This window comes from Diadema antillarum, unplaced genomic scaffold (assembly GCF_040938485.1).
Source record: "Diadema antillarum isolate AM-2024a unplaced genomic scaffold, OU_Dant_1.0 scf00000183, whole genome shotgun sequence".
Taxonomy (NCBI): domain Eukaryota; kingdom Metazoa; phylum Echinodermata; class Echinoidea; order Diadematoida; family Diadematidae; genus Diadema; species Diadema antillarum.
In genome coordinates, this window is record NW_027271072.1 from 2,331,328 (window position 1) to 2,359,143 (window position 27,816).

Consider the following 27,816-nt stretch of genomic DNA (forward strand, 5'->3'; position numbering starts at 1 on the left):
ATCTGTTAAGATTCACCTTGAACGAAGGTGCTGACTTCTCTTTCCCCTTAATTGCAGGTGCTGAGAGGTCGTGCGGTGCTAGCCTCCCTGGACAGCCTCCCCATCGAAGCTGCTCTGGAGCTGCTAGAGTGTTGCGAGTCACACTCGGGGAGAGAATCTGCTTTGCAGGCTGTCCTCAACACTAAGCTGCAGCAATTGAGAATATATAAGGAGGTGAGGGGAGTAGAAGTACATTATAAGCAGCTCTCGCACTGCCAGAATGCTATAAAGAACAATAATGGACAAATCCTGAAAAATGCTAAAGGGCAGCTGAGTTAATATTGCATCAATATAATCACAGGGGTTGGCTCTTTTAAAAAGTAGACACAGATGTTGTACAAAAGGTTATTGACAAAGAGTCAAAGAGGTTAACACAGAAAACAAAATAGGGTCTGCAGTGCAATGATCTCAGGAAAATGTTCATTTCCACTTGTCTGTCAGGGTATGGTGCGTAGAATACTCAGCATGAAAAGAAAAAAATTGCAGTGAAAGTGAAGATGTAATAGCTATATTCTTGCTCTTTGCCCCCCCCCCCCCCCTCCCTGGCAGATAACTGTCTATGCCTTGAAGCAGGCATCACTGCTGCCTCTTGAGGTTCCACAGGACGAGGGAGAGGGAGAGTCCGACGAACCGTGGCAGGCCACCCGGCCCCTCTCCACGTGGCAAGATGTCCAGGCTGAATCCAAGACTAGACCTGACTCCGTGCTGAAGCTGCTCATCTCGGCAGCCAACTTTAAGCTGGCCAGAGAGTGGGCGGAGCTACACAATGTCCTCGATGACTACCAGCAGGTAGGAAGGATACTTTTTCACAAATCTTTGTACGTCTAAGTCCCGTGTGAGACCACTGTTTGGACAGCCAGTTTAAAAACAAAACAAAACAAAACAGAACAAACAGCTGAGGTTACCAATGTAAGTTTCCAAAAAGTCCGTAGGTCTGCCTGCACATTATTCACCTGCCTACCATGCCTTGCTTTGGCACTGGCTGCTACGGATGCAAGTGTTTTACTTGTGACCAGGAGAGCTGGTGAAACATGGAAATTCTTTCTAACCTTTGACGACAATAAACTACACTCGTGTAAAAATTACAGCTGTAATTGGAAAGGCGTATCGATTAATTATCATCTCATAGAAGCCGAAAGCAATGTTACATGGAGTTATAAGCATTTTCTGTGCTCTATTTACCTTTGCTTTGTAACTTCACCCCTTTTAAGTGGATGTATTCCTTTCTTGAATTTTTGTGTTTATATAGGATATAGGAAATAGGTTTGTTCTTCTGAAAGTGTTCCTACAAAAATTTCACCAGCGATGCCTGATTAACATGAAATGGCCAAAACAAGTATGGGTGTGAATATGAACTTCTTCTATTCTGCAGACTATCCAGACAAAGTACCTAGAACACCTTTTGATCAGTGGAACGGAAAATCTTCGTGTGTATCAGGTGAGACATGCAGGTCTTTCAGTCTTTGCCATTGAGAAATATTGGTTAAGCAGCCAGGTGCTCCTAAAACACAAAATGAGCTTGTAGCTCAAAATGGTTGCTACTCACATGGTTTCCTGTATTACATATATTTGGTTATAAGATACAGCATTTACTCAAGAGATTTGACACTTTTGGAGCCACTGCAGATATCTGTAAGTATTCATAGGAAAAAAAATTAGATTATAGGTTTTGTTTTTCATTCTTTAAAACCACTGAGATGCTAATGACTGTTCTGTGTGATAAGAGTGTTACATGTGTTTTTTGTGCTTTTCTTTATTACTTCCAAATATGACTTAAAATGTATGTAGATATGCATTGTGATGGTAGGGAAAGATAAGGGCATTAACCATGTGGCATTTACACCCTTATCTTTCTGAAGGGACGATAGGAGGATGAATAGATAAATGCTTTATAAGAGATAGATTAATTTTGTTTTGATGTTGTTAGCTGATCAAGGAGTTGCCAAGCAGTGAGGAGACTGTGGCCATGTGCTCTGAGCTGCTGGAATCCCAGAAACTGGCACTGACCAGTGTGGTGTTCCTGGTCCAGTTCCTGCTGACCGACCACCTGTCGGACATCTCCTACGAGAGGGCTGGGGAGCTGCGTGACATTGGCATCGGAGCAAAGGTGAGGCGCCATCTTTGGTCAATTTAATATCAAACTTCCTGGATGACACGAAGATGTCTGTCCGAGTATTAAAAGCTAGATGTGGTTTTGGTGTTCTTAGTGTGTTGGAGTACTGTAAAATTGGATATTTTGGCACAACTAATTTTTTGCAAAGAGTTTCGTGTGTTTTTTATTCCGCGGAATCAAGACATCAACTACTGGAACATGCGGCAAGCAAAAATATTTGCCTGCCTTTACTTTCACGCTAGTTTCTGGTTGCGCGAAATGGGTGAAAATTTTAACACCGCGAAAATTTCCAATTTTAAGTATATAGATGCTGATCCAAGAAAATGATTTTGCAAACACCTCATGTTAGCAGCTATAAGAAAAACAAAAACAAAAACAAACTCAAATGTACTTCTGATCATTGAAGTCTCTCTTTTTTTTTGTAGTGTAAATGTTCGAATGAATCATACAAGCTAGTGAAAAGAAAATGTAATCATTCGGGCTAAAAACAAAACTGAGGTGTCATGTATTAACTTTTGCATGTTCTATGTTTTCCCATTGTCTCTATTTGCTACTGGACCTTCATCACCCATGACATGATTGGATCCAGGTCTTGCTCTGCCTACCAGATAGGGTGCGGGGTGAGTACCAGGACCTGATGTCTAGACCAGATCTACTCCTGGAACAGCTCCTTATGAATCTCAAGGTACGATCGGTGATTCCGTAATGTTTCTGCTGATATTTTTCTCTTCTTTTGTTTTTCTCTCTCTGTCTCTCACTTCTAGAGTACAAGCTCCATGTGATTTTAAAAGCATTTAGCATGTATGTTTATAGAGTAGTGATAAGACGTCAAATTTATGCATTTACCATTCAGGGGTGAACATTGCCCTGTCTTTATGGTCGCATAGCTTTACAAGAACTTGTTTGACCATTTTCCATGTTGGGTTAGTAAAAGGAAAAACTTCTGCAGTAATTGTGTGCAGCACTGTCTATAATTCTGATCATGATGAATCATGACAACTCTTGATATTTTCTCTGTACTCACAGCACTGAATAAGAATTCCGCCATTCAGTCGTGTTGGGGGGGGGGGGGGGAGGGGCTCACACGGCTAGTTTATCACAAAAATCCCACTCCCTGTTACCATGAGTCAAACAAAATTTCACAGTATTTTATATTGAATTAAAGAAAGTTTTTCTTTGAGACTCTTCCTCCTCCTACCAAAACTAAATGTCTAAAAAAGCACATCTGATGGATTCCATTTAATACACAAGATGTACCACAACTCTCAAGCGATATTTACAATCCATGTGGGATTTGTGATTCAGTCATTTCGGCTGCAAGTGATCATATCTGGCATGAAGTCCAAATGCCACCTCCCCATATACCCCTCAACTGTCTCCTCCCCTCCATCTGAATCCAGGTGAACCTCGCCTCCGATGTCCAGTCCACACTCCAGGAGGAGCTAAAGGAATCCGGCTTCCCCTCCGCCACCCTCTCGCAGACGTCCATCAACGCCCTCATCTCAAAGTACGCCCGGGAGGCCATCCGCATCCCCGTCATCCTCCACAACACGTCCCTCTCGGGTGAGTCTCGATGTTGAAGTCGCATTTATAATCTTTATAATAATCTTTATAATCTTTGTATCATAGAGCTGCTGTAATCTGTATCTGAAATATACTGTAACCATGCTCCTTTGTATTACCTGTAGAATGCTAGATATTTAAACTGGCCTTGACGCATATATGTCTGTGTGTATATATTATGTATGTAATGTATGCTGTGTATGCTTCAATAAAGACTTGTATGTCTTTTCATTCGTAGATATCAAGAACAAATGTTGCTAGCCACAAACTTAACATGAAAGGTTAATGTTTGTCCTTTGTTGTGTTTTGCTTCTGTGTTTTCACTAATATCTGACAGAGAAAAATGCTGTAATAGAGAAAGATGTTTAAGAGACCTTGTGACAAAGCCAACTGAATCAAAAAGCTTTTTTGCAGAGTACACCCAGTGCTCCAAGATTTAAGATTTAGAGTACACATTGTATAATGTCTGCAACCTGTATGGATGCAAGAGATTTTACTGTTCCTGCTGAACTTGCTAGGTATTGGAAGTCCAAGAGACTGCAAATGAAAGGACATATGAAGGCAACATTGGTTTAAACTTTTTGGTACCTCATAGTCAAACAGCATCCTTACAATGCATGCCTTGAACTTTACATTTGATAGCCATATGTGATATTTTTTTCCCCCGTACAGAATATATAGATGTCTAGTTTCATCATTATCTATCCTTTTAGCATGTTTTGAATGTGATTAGAACTCTAGAGCCATCAAATATATGGCCTTTTAGTGAAATAGGACTGTGCATGAAATGTGTCTTCGTCGTATGATTTCAATTCATGTTTATTCTATTCATGTAGTACCCAAGGTCTGCGTGTATACTCGTGTGTTACCATGTAGTTACATTCTACTGTCTTGCCTTTCTGTAATGTCATGTTGCAGTCTCATTTCGCTCATATTTAAAGGTTGTACCTTCATTCATAGAGTCTTGAAGAGAGAGCAAAATAAATGTTTGTTGAATCTATTACGCTAAATTCATTATCCTGAATGCATAACCTATTACGAAGAAAGATCCCTCTGTATTCAGGTTCGTGGAATATGCATGAAGCATTTAAGGGGAGTAAAATAGATTTCCTGCAAAATATTCCTCTTTACTTGAATAAACACCAGTACAATATTTGTAGGTGGAGTTTTAATTTTGATCATCCTTTATTGATACACATCACCATCTTCAGTTGTTATGGTGTGGACATCGAAACAACTTGCAAATAAAACTGCTGCACCAGTGTATGGCTGAAGTTGTTCCTAATCCTGCATGGCTGCTGTATCCACAGTCTTCTTGGACACTTAATACGTCAGAGGTTTAAAGATTTGGTTTGAAGAAAACTTCTGCACAAAACCAATTTTGTTAATACCAAGGGAATGCTTGTTGCAGCATAACACTACACCTTACTCGCGATCTGTGTGAAATAAACTGCGCAGTCTTACACGGGCACACATGATTTTTTTTAAAAATTGTTCTTAATTTGTAGAAGATTGACAAAGAATATGCACTGATGGGGTCATGATTTTGAATGATGTGATAATAATGGGTGATGAATTATGTATGTCAGATATTTGATTGATGGTAACAGATAGTTTGTCAAAAAAAAAAAAAGGTCTCTCCATGGTAGCCTTAACATTTGATACCCAATCACTCTGATTTTTGTTGTTGCTTTTGTGCTGTGAACCCCAAGATCCTTTGACAGGGAGTAGCTCAGACTTTGTAGTCATTGAATATGACCCGGCTTTTCCGTCGCATGATGAACCCAGCAGAGGTAGGATCGCCCTCGCGGTACCCGTATGGTTTGCATTGTTTTTCTTTAATATCTCTCTCTTCATCCGGGATGGTAGTAACCCAAGAAATATTTTACGCAACAAATATTGCCCATTTCCTCTGTTATGTTGCCTGTCCTCATCATCATCATCATCAACTTTTGTGTAACCATTGCATTTTACATGGAGAGCATTTAGTTAGTTTATGATTTAATGCGATTTTCTTTGGGTACTCTGTTATCAGACATGGCTAGAAGGTGTAGCTTTAACGGTGACATTAGTGAATTAGTCAGCATACTACTGCACAGGTTTTTATTCAATATTGTACTTTATGGGGCTATGATATTTAAGTACTATGCATCTTCCTTGTAGTAGAACAAACCTTTTGAAATTTTTTTTACTCTTCTTTATTTTTGTATGTAAAGGAGATGAAGTTTTACAATTCTTTTGATGCTTTCTACTTATTTTTTTTTTAAGTTCATGTGGTAAATGAGAAAAAAACAACAACATACCTGTCGACATTTATGCGTGACTCGTGAGAGCAGTGAGATGAAAACCATTATCAAGGCTTCATCTGCGAAATGTGTTCAGAGAAAATGCTTTACCATACCTCGCTTGCACTTTTATTTTTGTGCACTGTCTAAAGGGTGAAATTTTCCAATGCGGAGGGTGATTGCTCAATTCACCCGGTCGTAGAAAGCACATTTCTGTTATTTGATGCCGACTCTTTTTATTTTATTTTTTTCAGTATTCATTGTTTGTATTTCTTATGATTAGCTCTTTTTTTTTTTAATTTTTCTCTGATTTTGAGCAGATTTGATAAATTCAGTCACTTCCATTTTATCTCATTCTATCATTCAAACACACTGTGACTTTCTGAGATGCCAATTTACTTTTGACAAATGGTAATTCCTGCTGGAATTTATGGGTTAAATCCCTTTTCCAAAGCAGACAAAAATGACTCACAGAATCAGTGTTAAAATATTGTCTAAGTGATGTAAGAACAAGAAAAGATTGTAATGGGAATCTCATGCAACTCAGCATCAAAACAAAGTGATTATGAATAATCTGTGACTATAAGAATTCCTTTATTTAGCCATAATGAAGTTCTAGACCTTGATGTAGAATTACTAGATGCGTTTTCAGGTGGTCAGTATTAACACATTTGTGAAGTGCATTTGCAAGATAAAAATCAATTACATGCATAGGAAATCACATTAAAGCACTGAAGCACTTGCCATGCCCATGAGCACAAGAGCCTCTATATGCACTAGAATTGCTTATGGTATGTTCTTTTTTGTTTGTTTGGTTGTTTGTGTTTAATTTTTTTAGCTTCTGCAATCCTTTAGATGCCACAAATCTGGAGACTTCACAAACTGTCACCTGTTTCTTCAGTTGTGAAGTCGAACATAGTCTGGATTTGTTCCGACTCTGACTGCATAATTATTTTTTTTCTTTTGTGTAAAACATGTTGATGTGACAGGAAGTGTGCCTGAATATTTAGTCCAAATATCTACCTGATTTGTGACTGCTTTTAAGTTAGAAGAAGTCATACCTGATGCAAATACATAGGAGTCATATACTGTATCATTACAGCGCTGCACACTGGCACCGGTCTGACAATCAAGGACCAGTAAAAATCACTGTCGGACCATTAACTTTTTCAGGAATAAACCAGTGAAAGATGGAAACTGGGTCTCGCTTCCTGGCATGCCCCACTGTAACAATAGCATTACTGAATGCCTGCATGTCGAGAATTAGCAATATCCACTGTTATGAACAATGCCTGTCAAGTGTTAAGGCCTGGTTTACTTCATTGAACTTTAAGGACCAGTACACACATGGTTGTTGCCGTTGTTGTTGTTGCCCGTGTGGTCTTTTTTGTTTTGTTTTTGTTTTTGTTTTTTTCGGTTGTGGAATGTAGCAACTGAAAAGCATGTTATGTACAATGTATTGAATGAGGTTCTGGAAGGAATGTGGGATGAAAAGGATATCTACCAGTGTGGACATTAATCTTGCATGCACATCTCCATAAAGTATTCAATCTATTCATGTGATACCACAACAGATGGTGATTGTTACATTTGGACATTTTGTTTTTTTAATTCATTTCATTTAATGAAGTATCAAAAGCACTGGGTGAAAAGGAAGTCTACCAATGTGGACATTGAGCTTGGATGCACATTTCAGTAAAGCATTCCAGTGTCTGTGAGACAATGTGGTACAGCAAGTGATGGTAATGTCTTTACATTTAGACATTTTTTTAAATGATTTTCAATTGAGTGAAATATTAATTGCATTTTCAAAAGAAATCCAATCTAGCTGTCTCTTGGGTTTGTACTGAGCATCTAAAGGCAGAGGATTTAAAGAGCATTTAATTATGTTTTAGTAATGACTATATAAAAATGATCCACTTTAGTTCACAAAGTGTTTATTTGCATGACTATATATTTTCATCATATTCTCATTTTTTTTCCCAATGTAATGCTATGTACTAGGTGATTTCAAGTTCAGTGCTAGCTCTGGTAATAGGGAGCTTTAGATTTGCAATGTGGATGTGGTGACAAAGATTTTGATGGCCATTCTTCTCTCTCCATGCGTTGTGTTACAAAGTACCTTTGGATTTCGCGACGACACACAGCCTATAAAAAGTTAAATGATCCGATCATTGCATCAGGTAGCTCTCTGCGTCATGAATTTGAGCGAACGGTACAATGGCTTAGAACCAACGTGAAAGCTCAGACGATTCCAACTTTAATTAACACCGCCCCAAAGTCCCACAGGAATTGCACAACAAATAGAGTGATTGTGTTTGGCTCAATTCAACTGTGAAAAAGTTGGAGCCATGACTGCTTCGTATTAGACAAAATATGTGAAGAATAACCATCATGCCACAAATTTCTGAGCATATCCGAAATACAACATCTTAAGCTTGCTTCCAGCTTGACTGTGTATTAATTCACTGAGAAAAGTATAGTTTGTTTGTTGGTTTCATGTGAATTTGTGGTTGCATTTCAATCGTAGGAGAGATCAATTAAGATCCAGAGACCAATTTATCTCGCAGAACAGCGCAGCAACACATGCACTGCACTGCACTGCACTGCAAAAAAAGAAAAAAATCTTTGCAAGAATAATGTGGCATACTGTTTTTCTTGTGTCAGCTGACGTTGCTTTGAAGGGTCCTTGTCACATGCAGTAATTCATTTTTTGTCTTATCAATGATGCTTTAGCAAATGACAAGTTTTGATGAAGCACCCAGTAGAAAAGTTCGGCCAAACTTTATTTTGTAATGAGATGGTTAATTTATTATGTGATGAGATGGTTGGTTAGTTTTGAATCAGCTACAGAATTGGATTTCTTTTGTGCTTTGTATTTTTTTTTAAATTTGAGTTCTTATGTTTCAGCAGATGTCTGGTGTCATTTACAATGCTTATGAAAGTACACTGTATGCTGTTGATTATTGTACGTTTTACTATCCCCCTCCCATCTGCAAAAGGCAGAGAAGTAATGAAATTGCAGTAAATGAGAAATCATTTAACCTTTAAAAAATGCAGATTTACATGCTTCTAACATGTGACACTATATGAGTTGACTTTACTCTTCGCTTGACTTGTAGTTGTAGGCTGTAAAGATAGGTTTTGATTATGGTCTTATATTCTCAATAATTTAAATTGCAAGATATTCCTACAAAGCAACAACATACCAAATTCAATCTTTAATGTAACCTGCGAGTTCAACCAGAAGTTATATAGAATCATACTGCACAAGCTAATATCCCCAGTAACCAGTCAGTAACCAGCCAAAGTATAAGATGTACGACAAAGATTTCTGACACATGGTGTTTAGTTTGTGGAGCAGTTGTCAGACATCCCAATCCTCTTTCCCACCTCTATATCTAAAGGCTAACCCTACCCTCAACCCCAATTCTAACCCTTACCCTAACCTGTAACCCTTATTCCAGAACCAACCCCAAGCCCAAAACCCAACCCCATCCTTCACCCATCCCCTACCCCAAGCTCAAACCCAAGCCCAAGCCCAAATCAAACCTGACCCCTAACCCCATCTCCTTTTCCAAACCAATCCCACCACAACTCACACCCTATCCCAATCCCTGACCGCAACATCAACCCCTCCCTAAACTCAACCGTAACCCTTACCCCATCCCAAAATCTAAGCAGACCTGCACTTAACCCGTTCTGCACGGGAACCTGGTGGCCTGCGCATTAAGTCTATGGGCATTTCAGAATTCAGTATGGAATGGGTTTATCTCAATCCCAACCTCAACCCCACCCCAAACTCGACCTTTGCCCTCAACCCAACCCCAAACACAACTCAAACCACACCCTAATCCCACCCTCAACCTCAATCGGACCCCACCCTCAACCTTAACCCATCACCAACCCCAACCCCAACCCCAACCCTAACCCCAACCCCAACCCCAACCCCAACCCCAACCCCAACCCCAACCCCAACCCAGCCCAGCCCAGCCCAACCCTAACCCTTTCTCTTATTCCTATCCTTTCTTCTGAGTTTCTGCAAATCCAAACCAATTAAATGTCTCAAAAATCACTCCAGTTATCTTCCCTATCAGTCACTGCCCCTGATATCCCAATATTTCTTCTCTCATTACTGCCACAACGCAGACACCGACTCCCTCCTGAACCACAGCCTCAGTATCGCCTCCTACGCCTCTACCCTCTCGCCCCCTGGGATGTCCTCCGTGGGCCGAGGACGTCAGTTCCTGTCCTCCTTTAGGGCCAGGCCCCCCTCCCCCTCCCCCTCCACCATCTCTGCAGCCTCCACTACTTCCTCCTCTGTCCCCATTCCGGACAGGAGACGAAAGATCATTAAGGGTGAGTGACTCCACGTTCGGTCAACTCTTGGTCTCTGGTCTCCAACTTTGTACAGTGATGTTTCCCAGTGGCTGGATATTGGTACCTTTGACTCAAAGGCAGTTCATTATTACAGCCTTCCCTCATTTTTCTTGTACACCAATATGCTGTTGTTCTACTTATAAGTTATTACGCTCAAATACATGCATAGATGGCACCTTATAACAACTTTCATGCAGAGGAATAGTAGAAATGTTAGCTAAAGGGTGTATCTCACTGGATAAGACTTTTCTGCAATTGCTGCGACTGATGCGACTTGTGCAACTTGAGAGACAAAAAATAAAAAATAAAAGCTTGCTCTCTCACCAAGAAGGAGACTCAAAGATAAGATAGAAATTCATATGTCCAGAAGTTGCTGAGATGTCTCCTTAATATCCATGGAGACGTCTCCGCAACATCTACAGTAGGTTGCCAAGGGGTCACTGCAAAGTCCCTAAAACGTCTCAGAGACCTCACAAATAGACCTCACCGAGATGTTGTGAAGACGTCTTTTTGACCAGCTGGAGACATGAAAGAGTCTCCAAAAAATCGAATATGTTCAGTTCTCTCATTACTCTCCGCAAACTTGCTACATTCCAGAAGATGTCGCAGAGATGTCACTGAGATTTTTACGCTACCTCTCTGCGACCAGGGAGACTCGAGTCGCTACCAGGTCGCCAACTAGTCTACAGCCCAATGAGATACATGCTTTAGTCATTGTTATTAATGTATTTGCAGCCTCAAATATGGGCAGAACTTTGGGGGTTTTTTTAGCCTCACATATAGAGTAGAACCTTTTATTTTTTTTGCCTTAAAAAAGAGCACATAGCATAGAAATGCTTAAAGTAGCACAATATTACAGTAACATAACACAGTTTCTCTTGGAATGTTGGCGCAGTCACAAATTCCGAGGGATCGAAACAACATGCACTTTTGTTTATGACCAGTGTAATTTTGTGCTGGCTCTCTCACCCAATTGCAACATAGGAGCACAACCATGAGAACAGAGATCTCCTCCATGGCCATCATGAATGACAAAATGCCGCTAATGCCATACTTCATATTAACTTTGTGCTTATGCCTTTAACCCAGTTTTAGATATCTATATAAAATGTCTGCATCTGCCTATCATTATTTTTTTACTTGCAATATCTCAGATGTGGGAAATGTACATACTAAAGAATTACTAGCGGTTATCATATCTTGCAAATTTTACGCTTTTGAATTGCCATGTCTCATTTGCATGGTGGGTGAATTTGCATGTGCATGTGTACTAATATCAGTAATTATGTGTATATTCCTAAGATTTCAGATTTTTTTTTTCATGTGGTCAGGATTTTATATGTTACCTGTCTGTTCTGGTGAAACTATAAATTCTCTCTGTGGAGTCCTGGTGTATTTAAACTGGTGATTATACTTTGTGACACACTTGCACAGTTCAACACATGTGTAATGATTGATTTGAAGGAATCAGCAAAAATGATTATTACATGTATTAGTCATGGTCCTATTGTATGGAACACTAGCTGCCCTTGTGTGGCCATTTGTAGCAGGTGGGCAGTGCAAACCGGTTACCACCAAGACTGCCTTACATTATTTCATCAGCTGATGCTCTTATCACTTGAGATGTCCAGGGTGTGATATAACAAAGTGTTGACTTGAGATGTCTTCATTCACAACAATCCCAAGGTCCCCAGCCCAGCCCGACCGTGTCCGCTCCACTGTTGCGCCGGTCCAGCAGGGATAACCTGACGGGCCAGGTGGGCGACCAGTTCGCCTCCCCGCCCACCATCTCTGTCCTTCCCAACGTGCCAGAGAAGCCGGTCGCTCCGTCCACGCCCGCTGAGTTTCAGCTCCCCTCGGTTCCTCCTCCAAGGAGCAAGTGGGTGCCAGACGACAGGGTCACCAACTGCATGGTGTGCCAGGACCGTTTCAGCATGGTCAGTTGATTTGTGGTAGTGGCAGTGGTGTTTGTGATGATGGAAGCACATAGTGTTGATGGCAGTGATGACGGGAATGGCAGTTGGGATGTTGGCCATAGTGATGATGATTAAGAAGGTATTCAAAATAGTGATGTTGATGATGACGATGATGTTAATGGTGATGAAGATGATGATGATGGTTAGTAACTGTGGTGAGAATGATGATGACAATAATGCTGCTGTTGGTTATGATGATGTTGGAGATGCCTACTGTTCACTTTTTTTTTGCCCCAAAATACTGTAGGTTTTGTGGATATTACTGTCTTTCTCAAAAATGTATGACATCACATGTCTATTGCAGGAAAGGTAAAAATATGGGTGGGGGCAGCGTTCTCATGGAAGGTGTTGTCCACAAAAGGCTAATGCTTAACCCGTTGAGGATGGACTGATTTTGCTACAACACGCATTTCCCGTAGACACCTGCCCGAGTATACTTGGGACTCGTCCTCAATGGGTTAAAATATCATAGGTGGGTGGTCAAGATTTCCAACAGAGCTGTTTGACGGCATTTTTCTCGTCTATCCAATGCAGTTCAATCGTAGGCATCACTGCCGACGGTGCGGTCGTGTCATCTGCTGGAAGTGTTCTCAGCTTCGCGCCATCGTTGACGGTTATGGTGATACCCCCGTCAGGATCTGTGACCAGTGCTACGAGAAATTCATCACTCCCAGGTGTGCCCATGTCAATTTCATGTGTTCTTTTTTGTGCCACATTTGCTTAGGATTAAAAGGGGACGTTTTTAATGCTTAATTTTCCAAATCCTTTGATGTCATTGTAATAAGATATGAAGTGTTTTAGGAACATAACATGTTCTTTGATGATGCTGGGAATTTTGTCTGTGATTTTGAGAATCTGTTGCATTTGAATTTCCCATGAAAAAACAAGAGAGCACCATTATGTTGGCATACTTCACTACAACAGCATCCTTGAGAAGAGCTGAAATTGTAAATGGTAGTTCCTTTCAAGTTCTTGTCAAATTGTAGCTACCTACTTTCTCTTTACCTCAGGCCCTCTGCAGCATCTCAGTCTCTGGAACGGCGAATCAAGGAGAAATTCAGTGGTAAGTTTTGCTTATTTTGCTCCAAAATGTGAAACTTGGGTTGAATGAGGGGGAAAAAAACAACAACCCCAAAACAAATATTGGAGGAAAGGAAACAGTCATTGACATTGAGGATCAATTCACAACGAGGTTTATTTCTCCAAATCATGGCTCAAATTGTTGATTGCCCATGGAATATTTTTTTCTTGTCAAACTATATATGTGTGTAAGTAGTGCTACTCACAGTGAACATTTAAAGCTTAATTTTGTTGAAGAATGGAAGATACTGTAATTTCATCAATACATATACTCTGTAAGAAATGCTAACTCTAGAAGATTTGTTTACCTTCATGCAATGGTCCTATTGAGTAAATTATAATGTGAACCTGTCAAAATGCCCCAAATCCCAAATCAGCCCTGTTTACTTTTAAAAATTGTGTATTTTCAGGCTGAACAGTAAAATATATCCTATTCACTCTCTTTGAGTTTTCTTCCAACGGGCTTACATTTCATTTGTAAATGTGGATCCCTTCCTTTCTTTTCTTGGACCCCCAGGAGGGCATGGTTCACCCAGTTCCAGCCGCAACAGCCCCGTGTCCAGGTCCCAGACCCCGATGCGGACGCCCGAGTTCAGCCTCGGCGGTCAGGGGCTGGCCGAATCCCAGTACAACCTTGTGAGCGACTGGAGGCTGACGTTGGAGGCAGCGCACAATGAGATAGTCAGGGAGGATTTCTACTATGAACAGGTGAGGGCCTTTGAAGGTCTGAGACAAAGAAAAATGCATATATATTGTAAACATATTTTGAATCACTTTAAGGTGCACTAAATCTACTTGATGATTATTTAATAGTAATGAATGTATGACCAGACAGACTCTCATACAGTGTATCTATCTACCCCCTCCTTTGATTATGTTTTTTACTGCTATGAAAGAAGACCACCAACTTATGCTTTGTTTTGTTTTTTGATTTTTTAAAATAATTTTTCAAAGTATTTTGGATGCTTGCCTTCCCAAATTCTCCAGTGTGATATGTATATCACTCATCTGGTTTATTTTCATTGCCAGAAGCTAGTTCTTGAGGCTATAAACTACCAACAGGAATGTAGGTATGTGGGACTGGGTCACTGGCTCTCACAAGTGCATTTTGTAAGGTGGGAAAAACTATATTGGTATTATAATCAGGTTATCAGAATTTGTTATGGTTGTCTAAGTTGGTTTCTTGTGCAATCAATATCTGTTCAAATCCACTGTCCTAAAGGTATTGTTTACCATTGGGAGCAGTGATTTATAAAATGTTCAAATTATCACATTTGTGTAGGTCAGTCGTATCACAAGAGATCCTAGCCTGTAAACTTTTGCAATTAAAGCCTAAAATAAAAGAAGGTATCACTATTTTTCTCCATTAACCATAACTGTAGACGGTTTATTCTAGAAACAATTTTATCATAACTATTGTTCACATTTTGTTTATTTAACAATACTTAACGTTGATTATACTGATTAACATTTTCACATCAGTTGTTTCTATCCCTAACCCACATTTTAGAACTACTTTGATGCACTAAAAGTTAGGTTTTTATTTCATCTGCAAATGATAAATAATGCCTTTAACAATGTGTTATTATGAACTAAGAATATATGCTTTTGTTGTACATTTTGCATGTATTCAACAATTTGAAACTGCATGCGTTGTTTTGTTAGTGATCAAATGCAGCAATGTTTTAGACCAAAGTCACCCTCTCTCCCCCTTGTGAATGGTTCCAGGCCCCCAGTACATCCCTGTGCCTCTCAATCCTGGAGCTGCACTCAGACCCCGGGGCCTGTGGCCACCTCCTCCTCCAGCTGTGCCAGGAACTCTCCGAGTACCTGCGCCCCATCAGGCCCGGTGAGACCAACGCCGAGGTGGACTACAATCTGGTCTTGAGGTATGGGACCTGTCACCTCACCTGAAGGGGATATGGTTTTTAGTGGATATATTTCCATCTGAATCCAAACACCTGTAGGCCTACACACTTTCATTGATGTTGAACACTGCATTAGCACACATTTTTGCTATTTTTGAACCTCCTTGTATCAATGATGTCTATTCTGTCAGCCGGACATTCTGTCGGATAGGACATAAATGGAGGTCCCGTGTGTGAGAGAGTCACAACTCATGTACGTAAAAGATCCCGCTTCGTTTATTCATTGCAAAGAGCAGGGTGTTTAACCCGGTGAAGTGGTCCAGCCTTACATCTCACTGGACCCCATGGAAGACCAGCTATTGCAGCTGAACATAATGGGCTATCTATTCATCTTCTCTGATGGAAATGAAACAGAACAAAACAAAAAATCCTCAACATGCATCATTCATTTTTTCACAAATCCTCTAGTGACATTGATGACACAACATTTGCATCTGTGATAGGGTTGTAGGTGTAGTTTGATGTGAGGATTAGGATTAGGGTCAGGGTTATGTTGTGGGTAGAATTTATGTTTGGCATAGTGTGCAGATATTTCAAGGGAGCAATAGTCGCTGGAGCAGATGCCATGGAACCAGTGACGTTATATATGACCGTTGAACTTGGGGGAGTGTAGCATATGCTGGACTGATTTTGATGCTTAGGTAATTCTCCAGCATTAATCACTGATATGTGAAATCTTTTGCTATGCTCTGTTATTGTAATATATCTTCAGTCTGTGACTTCATTTGGCATCAATAATTATAAGCACTTTTGTACTGGCTGAAAAGCCGATGGGCATATTGAGGCTTAGCAAATATTTCTTGAGATTTGTTGCTACTATGGCAAATCTTTGCATTGTCTCCTCTTTATACATTGGGATATGATATTCCCTTAGTTCTATCATTGCTTTCACCTCCTCTGTGACCGTCGCATCAATGGTTTGTTTTGTTCTTTCTAAACCCGTTCAAGACTAGTCGCGAGTGTACTCGGGCAGGTGTGTATGGGAAATGTGTGTCATAGCAAAATCAGTCCATCCTCAACAGGTTAATATGGTACTTTTCACTGTTGCAATGGATTTGATGTCCCCCCAGCATGATGCGCAACCTGCTGCTGAACAGCAAGCTGAAGTTCCTGGGCTCTGGGGATGGATCAAGCCTGGAGCTGTGTGATACCTACCTGGGCCACGTGGACCTCCTCAGCCTCTTTGTCTCCTCCAACTGTCCTGATGTCCCCAGCATCCAGCAGCTCACCACACCCGACAAGGCCAGGTAACCATAGTAACCAACAGGAGATGTGGTCTGGATCTACCCAATGGTTTTGTTGTTGTTTTAATCTTCTTTTAAACTATTTAGAGTTTCTGAAGGGGTTAGTTAGGTTTTTAAATTTCCTTTTTTTTTTCACAGTCAGGATCTGGCAAGAGAATTTGTTTTTGTTGTGATTCAGGCAAGCATCTTGGTTTCTTTATTTTTGCAATTTGAAGTGGTCGGTGGTTTTGATGAGGGGTATGTACTAGTATGACCATATATGAATATAATGATGATCATTAAATTAAAATGATAATTGGTTACTGTTACATACGTTATTAGACCTTTCGTATATAAAATATGTACCATGAGCGATATCTGTTTGTGATAAAATTTATGCTGGTTTTCATTATGCCTCAGGGCTCAGTTGTAGATTTAGCCTTTTTGGACACCAAGTCGACAGGCTTTAGTTTTTTCTCTCTTTTTTGCTCTGTGTTCTACGTATGTGTACTGGATGTGTACTATTTTATATGCTTGTTGTATGACCAGATGAATAATAATTATAACTATCATTGTCATCACCATCATGTTGTCAATGATATACAAATAATGAATGTTTATGAGTGCATTGGACAATATTTCATAAGGTGAAAGATGAAATGATCCATTCAATGAGGTGCAGCCAAGTTGAACGGATCAATAATTTCATTTTTCACCAAATGAAATATTCTGTCCATTGCAGGAATTAAAATCATTTATCATTTGTTTTATATAACACCGAAAATTAGATCCTTGTCATTTGATGTTCGATGAATTTAGCAATGAGAGAATGTGCGAGATCTGAGATTGAGAGAGTGCTGAGCGCTATATGCCAGAACGCTGTCCGTCGATATGCTTGATCGCGTGCAGACTGGGAACCCAAGTGTTTCACTGTATGTGGTGTGCTGGGCTCTCAGCATGTGTGCAATGGAGCAAATCGTATGGATCCAAAATTGCATGGTAAATTGAGCCACAATTGCACGAATGATGACGTAATAGTAAAATGGGACAAATGATCAATATCAAACAACCAATCAAATATCGAGGATTTATTTCGGTGTTATATAAATGCAGATGATGCATTTTGCATATCACATTGTGTTCTCTCAAGAGAAATGTGTTTATATATCTTTGCAGGCGGATCCGTGACAAGCTGGTCCTCGCTGAGCGGCTCTCCCTGGCCATGGAGGTCTCCACCAAGTGTGGCCTGGAGCCGGGGGCCGTCTGGGCAGCCTGGGGGCTCAGCTGTCTCCAGGCTGGGGACTACCAGGCAGCCAGGGAGAAGTTCTCCCGCATCCTGAAGGTACGCTAGCTGTCGCCGCCACATCATGTTGACTTTTCGTGCAGGTCATAATTTTGTCTCAGTCAGAATCACCAAACTTCCTTTGTCCCTGATTAATATGTTACATGCCTTATATTATTGTCTACTGAATGAGAGAGCAGTCACTTGTTGCTCAGTCATTATATTTCAAGTGTCGGTGCACTTCTGACAAATGGGGGAGGGTTTGTATGACTTCTAATCAATATGTAATGTTATATTTTTGTTTGCGTATGATATTTAAACCTTGTCATAAACTGGGGCTTGCTTTCATCATATTTCTTGTGGATATGTGAGAGCACTTCTTGCAAACAAGGAAGCGGTTGGAAGAGAACAAGGATTAGGTTAATTTTCCCCTCCCTGTTACTGTAGAGCAAGATGTTTTCACGGCATGAAATTTTTCGCGAATTGGAGCCGACGGTGTTTTTCGCAGCGTGAAATTTTTGTGAATTGTCACGGGCGTTCAAGGCATATAGTGCAGATGGGAACTTTTGTGTGCATTTTAATTTTGCAAATCTTGGCTCTCTCGCGAAATTTGCAAAGTTAAAATGTACGCAAATATTCCTCATTTTACAGTAGTCATTGGTAGCTATTGTCATATTACATGGTGACTATGGATAGATTTCCCCCCGTGATTATATCAGGTACCGGCAGACAAAAACCAAACCCAGGGTCCCAACCAGCTGCTGCAAGACATCATCCACACCCTGGAGCAGACAGCGAATCAGACTCTGAGGGTGAGTCCTTTCTTCACCTCTTATCATTTCAATTCCGCTCCATAGATGTCTTTACCCCACCAAGTCTTGGGGAAAATTTTGTTGCAAAAATTTTCATGATTGTGTCATTGAACTGGCTCCCCTGAATTTCATTACAGATCTGATATGCAGAAAGAATTAAATGGACCTGCATGGATTCAATGAATCTGCACAAATACAGGAAGAAATCTACTAACAAAAAAAAAACCCCACCAAACTATTTCATATAGAAACAGGAACTGTAATCTTCTAAAGAATATTGCCTATTTAAAAAAGCAGTTATAAACATAGCAATTAGGAAACTTGAAATTTCTGCACCTTAAACAGATAGCTATACATGAACAAGAAAAGGGATGAAATAATTTTATGTGGTATGTGATGGACTTGATAGGCTAAAACACATTTCTCTTTATTTGGCAGAAAAAGGGATATGGTTATTTTACAAATTCTAGGTGTGCGGTACCTTGTTTTATGAAAGTCAATGTGTGATTGAACTCCAACAGATGGTAGTTCCATGATCTAAGCCAAACTAGCTATCTTCCATAACCTGTTCACTTTTTTAGTATGGACCAGGTGGTCATTCTATCTGTATTTTCTTTTCTTCTCTTCTTTTTTTTCAAAATGGGACCTAAACAAGAATTGTTTTTCATCTTCGTTTCTTTGAATATTTTTACTGTAGGCTCACGACATCTTGGGAATGTCAACAGCCTCAGTCAAGGACTTCATATCCATGGCTCCAAAGGTAAATTCTCATCAGCCCTTTCTATCAAAGCCTGTATGATGTTCTCACGGTAGAGCTTTCTGCATGGTCAGCGACAGTAATTTGTTACCCGTCACAGTTTCTATGATACGTCAATTTCCTTCTGTGTAATGTCAATGTAGGTCTTGATTCATTCAGTTGGTACAATGTAATTAGAAAACTTGATCAAGTTGGTCAACTAAACTTCAGAGTAGAAGCCACTGTGAACAAATGGTTTTCTACCCATAAGTGCAGTTGATCTAATTCAAGAAGTTTTCTAATTCATTTGTTATTTCGATCTCATGTCAGAGCAACTATAGCAGTGGACTTGTTTGAAGACCTAAACAAATCATCCTTGGTATTCTAGTGTCATATAAATGGAGATACACATTTGATTTTGTTGGAATAAAGTACAACGTAACCAACTTATCAATTAAAAAATCAGATTTTTTTGTTGTTGTATAAATTGAAGGCATGTGCTAAGTAGGCTACTGTATGGAGAGTCCCTTTGTGTCACCTATGCTCTTTCATACCTTTTGTATGTCCATGCACTTGGGTATGCCTTGTCCGTGCTGTGAGCATTGGCATTCTATTTATTTGCCCCCAAATTTGGCTTTTATGTGAGTCAGTCAAACCATCTATGCTAATTAATACCACAGTCCCTCATGAAGGCTGTGTGGATGCAATGAGGATTAACTTGTCAGTCTATAGGGCAACGTGTTTATTTACAATTTTGATAGGATGGGGGTTGCGAATAGGTTAATGGGATGCCCCACTGTCCACTGACAGCTGCTGTCAAGACATACATGTCAATTTCCACGAATCCAAGCAGGAAGATGTACCAATAAACAAAGTACAATTGTGGTAAATGAGCTGTTCTGTTAAAGACTCATTGTTTTCCCCTTGTGAAGACCACTCCGGACATGGACACATCGCTGGAGAATCCTGCCCTGAAGGAGTGTCTCCACTACATACAGACCTATGGCTCTCACTTGACCACTGTCCAGTTCCTGATGAGGCATGGCAAGATGACCGCCGCTATTAACCACTTACTTCAAGAGGTATGCATATGGATTTCATCTTTGAGATGAAACTCAAAATTGGCCAGGGGATGGTCAATGTTTGAATAGTTCAATGTAGCGATAGTAACTAAAAAGTAATCACCATTAAAAAAAAGAAAGAAAAAGACTTTTACTCATAATGAAAATAAAAGGAGAGTTATCTTTACTGTATGAAGACGATAGAAGATGTGCATAGATTTGATTGATGAAATTTCTTCTCAAAGTTTTCTACAACTCAATGAGTGGTCTAAAGATATCCATGACAAAATCTACACCATACAAACCTACTGGTAGCATGTTTATTATCAGATCTAAAACAAGTTTTTGCCTCATTGCAAACCAATTACACACAGGTTTGTATAATTATTATTATTTTTTTAAATAATCACATTTTTCCAAAGATGAAAAAGCAAGATATCTATTGTATGCAAAAGAAAGAAATAAAGTAGGCAAATGAACAAAAGATAACAGACAGCAAAATTAATAGGATAGAACACACAAAAAGAAAACAATCTGTAATTAATCTGTTCAACTGCACTTGTAAACACACGGAGAGCACAGTTTCATGACTTGTCCAAGTCATTTCTTCTGCTCTGATTGGGGCTGGTGAGCATTCACCCGTGATTGGCGAGGGGGCGATGTTACTATCTTTATTGTTCAGATATTGAGGAATTTTCTGGATTATCGATTTGCATGTTGGTGAAACCTTGAACACCTTATGAGGAAGAAGAAGTTGCATTCCTTGATAAGAAAAGCCAATTGGTTTGAAAGAGGACTCCATGAAGCTATGTTATGTGAATATGGAAAATCCTTCCCTCAACAGAGGAGGGGGACTTCGACACAATCTTCCACCAATATTAAAACAAAATGGTGATCTGAAAAATTCCTCAGCATCTGGACTGGCGCAGGTGAATAAATGCCACGCAATAACTTGGAGAAGTCTTGACACTGTCCTTTCTCTGAATTCTACAAATAAGTCCAATCAAACAGATTTTATCATGTGTTACAATCCCACTGCCAAGATGAATCTTACTCTGCATGGATATGCAAAAAATGGAAGCATAAGGATACACCAATCACATCTCTCTTGATGTGGTTTCAGGTGCCACTCTAGGCAGATGCTTCATAGGACACTGAACCATGAATTCACTTCCTACTTTCCCGCTCACCCACTCCTTTCCTCCATCCCTCAGCAATGTCCCAGTGAGCTGTTTGTGGAGGCGGTGTTGGTGCCGTGCATCAAGGAAGGACAGTTTGCACAGCTCCAGGACACCATGCTGAAGGTGGATCCCACCCTGGTCCGGTGGCACCCCCACCTGACGGCCTCCTGCCGCCACATCAAACGCCTCGGATGGAGCCGCGTCCTCTACCAACTCCAGCTCTTCATGAAGGTTGGGAATTATCCTCCAGTTCGGTTCAGTTCGGTTTTATTTCTGCACTTCAATGTCACTACAGTGTAACATAATTTAACGAAGTGTTGGATTATTATACAAATCATATGTGTACCCAGTAGTACAATCATAGGAAAACATAGGAAGTGAAGATATAAAGTGATGTCATATTGAAGGTACGGTAAAGATTGGAAATGTAGGGGACCATCTTCATAAGCAGAACTTGAATAGGAAGATGGTCCCAAGTAATAATGCATTGTGAAATAAACTGCCGCTATCATTTAAAGTTCATTATGAATCTTGTGAGCCTATAGAATTACGTAGAGCATATGTCAGTATGATGTGACAAGTTTTCATTGTGTCCCAACCAATGTTACTTTTTCTCCCTGGAAATCAATATAGGAACAGGTTGTGAAGTTTTGAATTCTTTATCAAGTTTCCTTGTGTTCCTATCTGTGTTAATTGTGATACTTTTTATATATTTTGATATTCATCTTTAGTAGGCAGAAACATCAAACTGATATTAAATCATCTAACTGTAATGTGTTAGGTGCCAATGTGTAGTGTGCTTTAATCTGCATGAACATTTTAGCATTTGTCTTGTGCAATGAAGAACTGTCATCATGGTGTATGTCAATCGTATGATGCCACCCATGCTTTTCACGACTGCAGTCATGAGCGACAACGTATGTATGTTATTAGTTGATAACCCCGCAATACCTATGGAACAATGTTTTTTTGTTGGTTTTTTTTCTCCCATGTAATTTTCTAATGTAATTAATGTGAGCAGACTTCATGGTGTTTGTTGTTGACTGATTTTTTGGTTTGGATGCTTGCAAAATATCATTAGTCTCTATTGTTGCATGATCTTGTCAATTTTGTTCAGGACTTTGTCAGGGCGGCCATGACATGCATCAAGTTCTTCCAGACAGGGGCTACCAGCTATAGCGCCCTCTTTGAGCGCCTGCACCACGTCCAGAGGGCCAAGGACCACCTTCGGGCCGTCATGGAGGACAAGCAGTGGGCAGCGTGCCACGCCACGCCTCCATGGGGTCCTCCCCTCGGTCTGTGGGTGGGGCCGCTGGTCAGGCCAACATCCGGTTCACTCTGTCCCCCTCGGAACTCACCAAGTGAGTACCTTCTGGGCTGAATGGCCACGTATGAACGCTCAAAAACAAACAAAAGTGAACCAATCCCTTGGGTGCCGTACCACACCATGCCAGATGTGGAGAAAGTATACCTCATTAGCTATTTTTAGAAGGGGTTCACACATTTTGTAGCAACAGGGTCTTTCAACTGTGTCCCGAACAAAGGAATGTCAACTCTTTGCATTCTGATGTCTGTGCATGTTACATACATTCTTGTCATGCCAATTTCTAGTATGGTTTTGGCATGAGTTTGGAGAACATCAGGAAGTGCTTTACTTTTGACTCGATGTAGAATGATAGGGTACACTTCAGGAGCATTCGAGCGCTCCTCTGGCGCAAATATAGAATGGTACAGTACGCTCTAGTATTGTAGGCAAACAGTTTATGTACAGTGCAGTTTGGGTTTGGAGAAACTAATGAGTAGTATACAGTAATTATTCCATGAAACTTGGAGAAGGTAAAGAGTTCACTTGATAAGATAATCATAAATCACAATCAATGCCTCTAGGTAAAATGTAGATGTTGGTGACAAGACACAGAAAAAAGAAAAAAAAATTCCTCTCAAGACTGTCATGTTGTTGACTGTGTGAGAATAGTCTTATCTAAAATTTGTATGGTTTGAGTATGAATTTAAAAATGAAGTTAAATCTAACACTGTATTTCAGTGGCTCTATCCACAGTAGCAGGCAGGTTATGGAATTTTGAGTATGTGGCATATGATATACATCAAGAACTCTTCTTATATTATTGAATTGATTAGACATAATGAAAACGCCTTATATAAATTCTCTCAAAATTAAATCAGTTGTTGGGGAAATAGAAGATTAAAAAATATGAAACAATACTTTCTATGAAGGCCATCAGCATTTGAACATTGGTTATCTGTCTGCTTTCCCTACACAGGCACATGAACACCATTTCCCTTCAAATAGAAGTGACCACCTTCCTTCACCGGGCTCTCGGGAAGAACAGTCTGATGCCCCCCACCCCTCCCACACAGACCTCTGCCACACCCTCCTCAGCCAGGAGACCGTCCGATGTGGGCGGAGGGGGAACTCCCCCTCCAACCGTCCCCACCCTGTTCGGGAACAGCACGGACAAGGCTGAAGTTGTCCACAAGGTAAAGCCCTTATGATATGAGATTGTGTGTTTTCTCATAGGTGGATGAGATTCAGTGCGAGACTACAGAGTACTGATTGGTTCAATCGTGTGTGAAACAAAGCTCTGTGCATCTTTCTGCCAGTTTTATACCTTATACGTTACGATCTCACTCTGTTTTAAAGCAGCATTGAAAAGGCTTTTTAACTATTTTGTGTGAGTCTTCTGTACAGAGAGAATACGTGTATTTTATACATTTTTGTGCATCTTACATGCAGCTTGGTAAGAAAATCTCATGAGCATTTTGTTTACCTTGTTTTGTCTGCGTGAATTTATTGTATCACCAGTAAAATGCTGATGGTCAATGAAATTAAGAGAAATGCACATTTTGGCTAATTATGTAGACCAAGTGTGAAATACTTATTGGGCAAAAATGTCTACCTTTACAGTCAGTGTGAAGGTGCTGTCCATGTGGGGTTTGGAAGATAAAGTATTTCATTTCAAAATTGTGTCAATCTGACAATTTATTGATGATGATTATTAAAGAGACTGGATGGATTGGGTGAAGAGTGGTCAGGAGAGATAAAGAGAGATGGATAGATCGATGGAGAAAAAGAGAGGGAGAGATTTTATGATGATGGTTGGAAGATGGAAAGGTATGAGGTGAAAGATGGTCAGTGTCGTGATACTCGGGCACATGTAACAAGAATGTTTGTTGCCTGTGTGCTAGGACTGCATTACGATCCAGCTGTCTGCTCAGATTGACCTCATGCCGTGTCAAAATGTGGATGCAGTCTCATTAGGGATGCTCAATTTTGAGTGGAAGGGGACATCTGTGGATGGTTTGCAAGAGTGGATGGGCATTCCTGTTGCCTCCCTCAGTGTTTTGTGAAGTATGACTACAAGCAATATGATCGGATGATTGAAAAACTTGAAGCAACCACAATAACTTTCAAATATCTGTATTCCAAGCAAAATGCAGTTTTTGCTATTTTTCATAGCTTCTGTTTTACTTGTGAGATTACGAAAAGAAAAAGATCAAACAAGCAAACTGGATGCATAATGTGAGTTTTTCCTCCTAACTTGTTATGGACAAACAGGTGCTACTGGCTGGAAGTACTGTGGCGGATGGATTCCAGCTGGCATTCAAGATCATCCAGGTTTGATATATGGCTTTAAGTTTTTTGACCAGAACATTTTGTGTGCATGTGTGTGCTTGAAGATGCTGTGCATAAACTATCTATTTCTGTGTGAAATGACTTATGCGAAACATAAGGTAATTAATCCACCAAACACATTTCTGGTTGTTGTTTTGTTTGTTTGTTTGTTTTTTATAAAGAGTCAAAATGTTGTTTTTGTGTCAAATGAAAAAATACGAAAGTTTGTCATTGAAGTGGAGAAGTAGTACATAAAATCTAATTTCTATCTTTTACTTCTGTAGAGAAGGTTGAAAGTGCTTACCATTTTAATACAAGGTGATGATTGTTTTGGAAATAAGTTGAGCATTCAGAGCTGAAGCTGAAGTGGGTGCAATCTCACATCAAGCTACAGCTTAGGAGTGTTTCACAAAGGATTGAAGTCTATCCTAAAGTTAAGATCATAATAAAATAATGGTATGCCGTGCATGTCTTGCATGATATTCTGACTTCCGAATGAAAATTTACACTTTGGAGACTTTTTCATGCAGTCATTAATATACAAAATGAAATAAGTCTCAAAGGATTTTTATTTTGAGTATCGATAACAATTTGAAGTGAATTTTGAAAACATCTACTAAAATTAAACAGGAACAGGGAAACCTGTCGCATGCCATCATTATAAGTTCATCTTTACTGTAAGATCAGCCTAAATCCTTTGTAAAACACCCCCCTGGGGGGTGTTTCATAAAGCTGTTTGTAAAGTTACGAACAACTTACGAGCGACTGGTGATCAGTTCTGATGTGCTATACTTATCAGAATTTCCATAATTCAGCACAAGAACTGATCACCAGTACAGTCGCTCGTAAGTCGTTCGTAACTTTACGAACAGCTTTATGAAACACCCCCCAGGTCTGATATCACTATTGTTACTATGCTATCCAGTGTGAGGAATGCATGACTCATCTCGTAGATGAGTGAAAGAAATTGCATTCAAGTCAGCCAATCAGATCAGAGAAATTGTTTTTTTTTTCTCTCGTTTTTTAGGGGCTCATTCTTTAAAAAAGAAAGAAAGAAAAAAAAGAAGAATGACAAATGTATGGCTCATTCACACTTTTCTCCTACTTGCAAACAGGATTTCCGCCTTGCCGAGACCAAGATCTACTGCCGGGCTGGGAGGCGTCTGGCGCTGCTCAAGAAGCACGCGGAGATCAAGCAGCTGCTGACGTGTCACAAGAGTACGGGATTAGCCAACCGGGAGTCATGTGATGAGATCCTGGACGCCAGCGTGAGGGCGCTGGCTGGCGACAAGACGCAGGTCAAAGGGGCGGAAGAACTAATCAAACTGATGCAGGGGGAGACGAGCAAAGTAAGGAGATGTGATAGCTCACTGTGCATAATGCATGTCCCATACATAAGGTTTTGTGTTGCCTTTACTAGAGGCAAAGGCGTGGTTTATGTTTCACAGTTTTCTATGATTTGAAATCCAATATTTTATGTTCTTTTTTTCTTTTTCTTTTTTTTGGACAGTCATGACAATGTTTGGTTTCTCAATTTCAGAAGCAAATGCAAACTTTTCAAAGCTATGATAGACATGAAGCTCCGCTGCATGTTTTAATCCTCTCGTGCTAATGATTAAACTAATGAAAAGAAAAGAGCATTCTTTGGGATGGCACTATGAAAGTGCAGACTGCATGAAGTTAGATGATGAAATGACACACATCTTATTTGTCATATATTTTAGTTCATGCCACTTCATTTGAATGTCTGTTTTCAGATCAATGCCTTCATCCTGATTGGCCGACTGAAGCAGGCCTACCTCCTGGCTGTCAAGGCGGAGCGGGAGGACGACATACGGCGCATCGCCGCCACGGCCGAACAGGCAGAGGGTGCCGAGGCCAGGATCAAGAGCATCTGTGACACGTGGCTGAGAGAGCGGGAGGCGAAGCGGAGGAGTGCCGAACAGGCCCAGCTGCTGCTAGCCAGGTCCAGGACCTCGAGACCATAGTCCATGTCGAGACCAAATATAATTGGGTAGTCCCAATCATCACACAGTATGTCTTTCAGTGCACAAAGGACGAAATGGTCGATGCAGCACCAAGGAATATGAGATGTGTCTGCACAAATAAAAAGCTGTATAGAACCCAAATTATGAGATCAATGAGATGATTCAGAGGCTTGATTTTTAGAATGGCTGAGAGTTGATTCAATTTTTATCCCCTGAATTACAACAGCACAACTACTTTGTGCCTTGAATAAAGACTACACTTTTACATAATTGAATATATATTCTTGAATCTATATATATAGTTATGGCAAGCAACATTGTAGTGGCAAATCTGACTGCAGATAAATGCACAGTCTTGATACACATACAAATTGCCATATTTTTGGGGAAAGATATTTGCTGTACTTTATTGCAATAGTCTGTGAAGTATTAGCCTAAAGCAGGAATATTACCACATTACACTCATAACACCATTTCATTACATGTTACTGCACAATGTATGTTCGCCAAAGAGGTACACTGTCATGAATGTGTT

General features: G+C 40.1%; 1 pseudogene; it reads left to right on the plus strand.

The window, feature by feature from the left end:
- The window catches only part of LOC139723243 (uncharacterized), a 52,439-nt pseudogene extending 25,158 nt beyond the window's left edge, over positions 1 to 27,281 (plus strand).
- Positions 27,282 to 27,816: the final 535 nt, after the last annotated feature.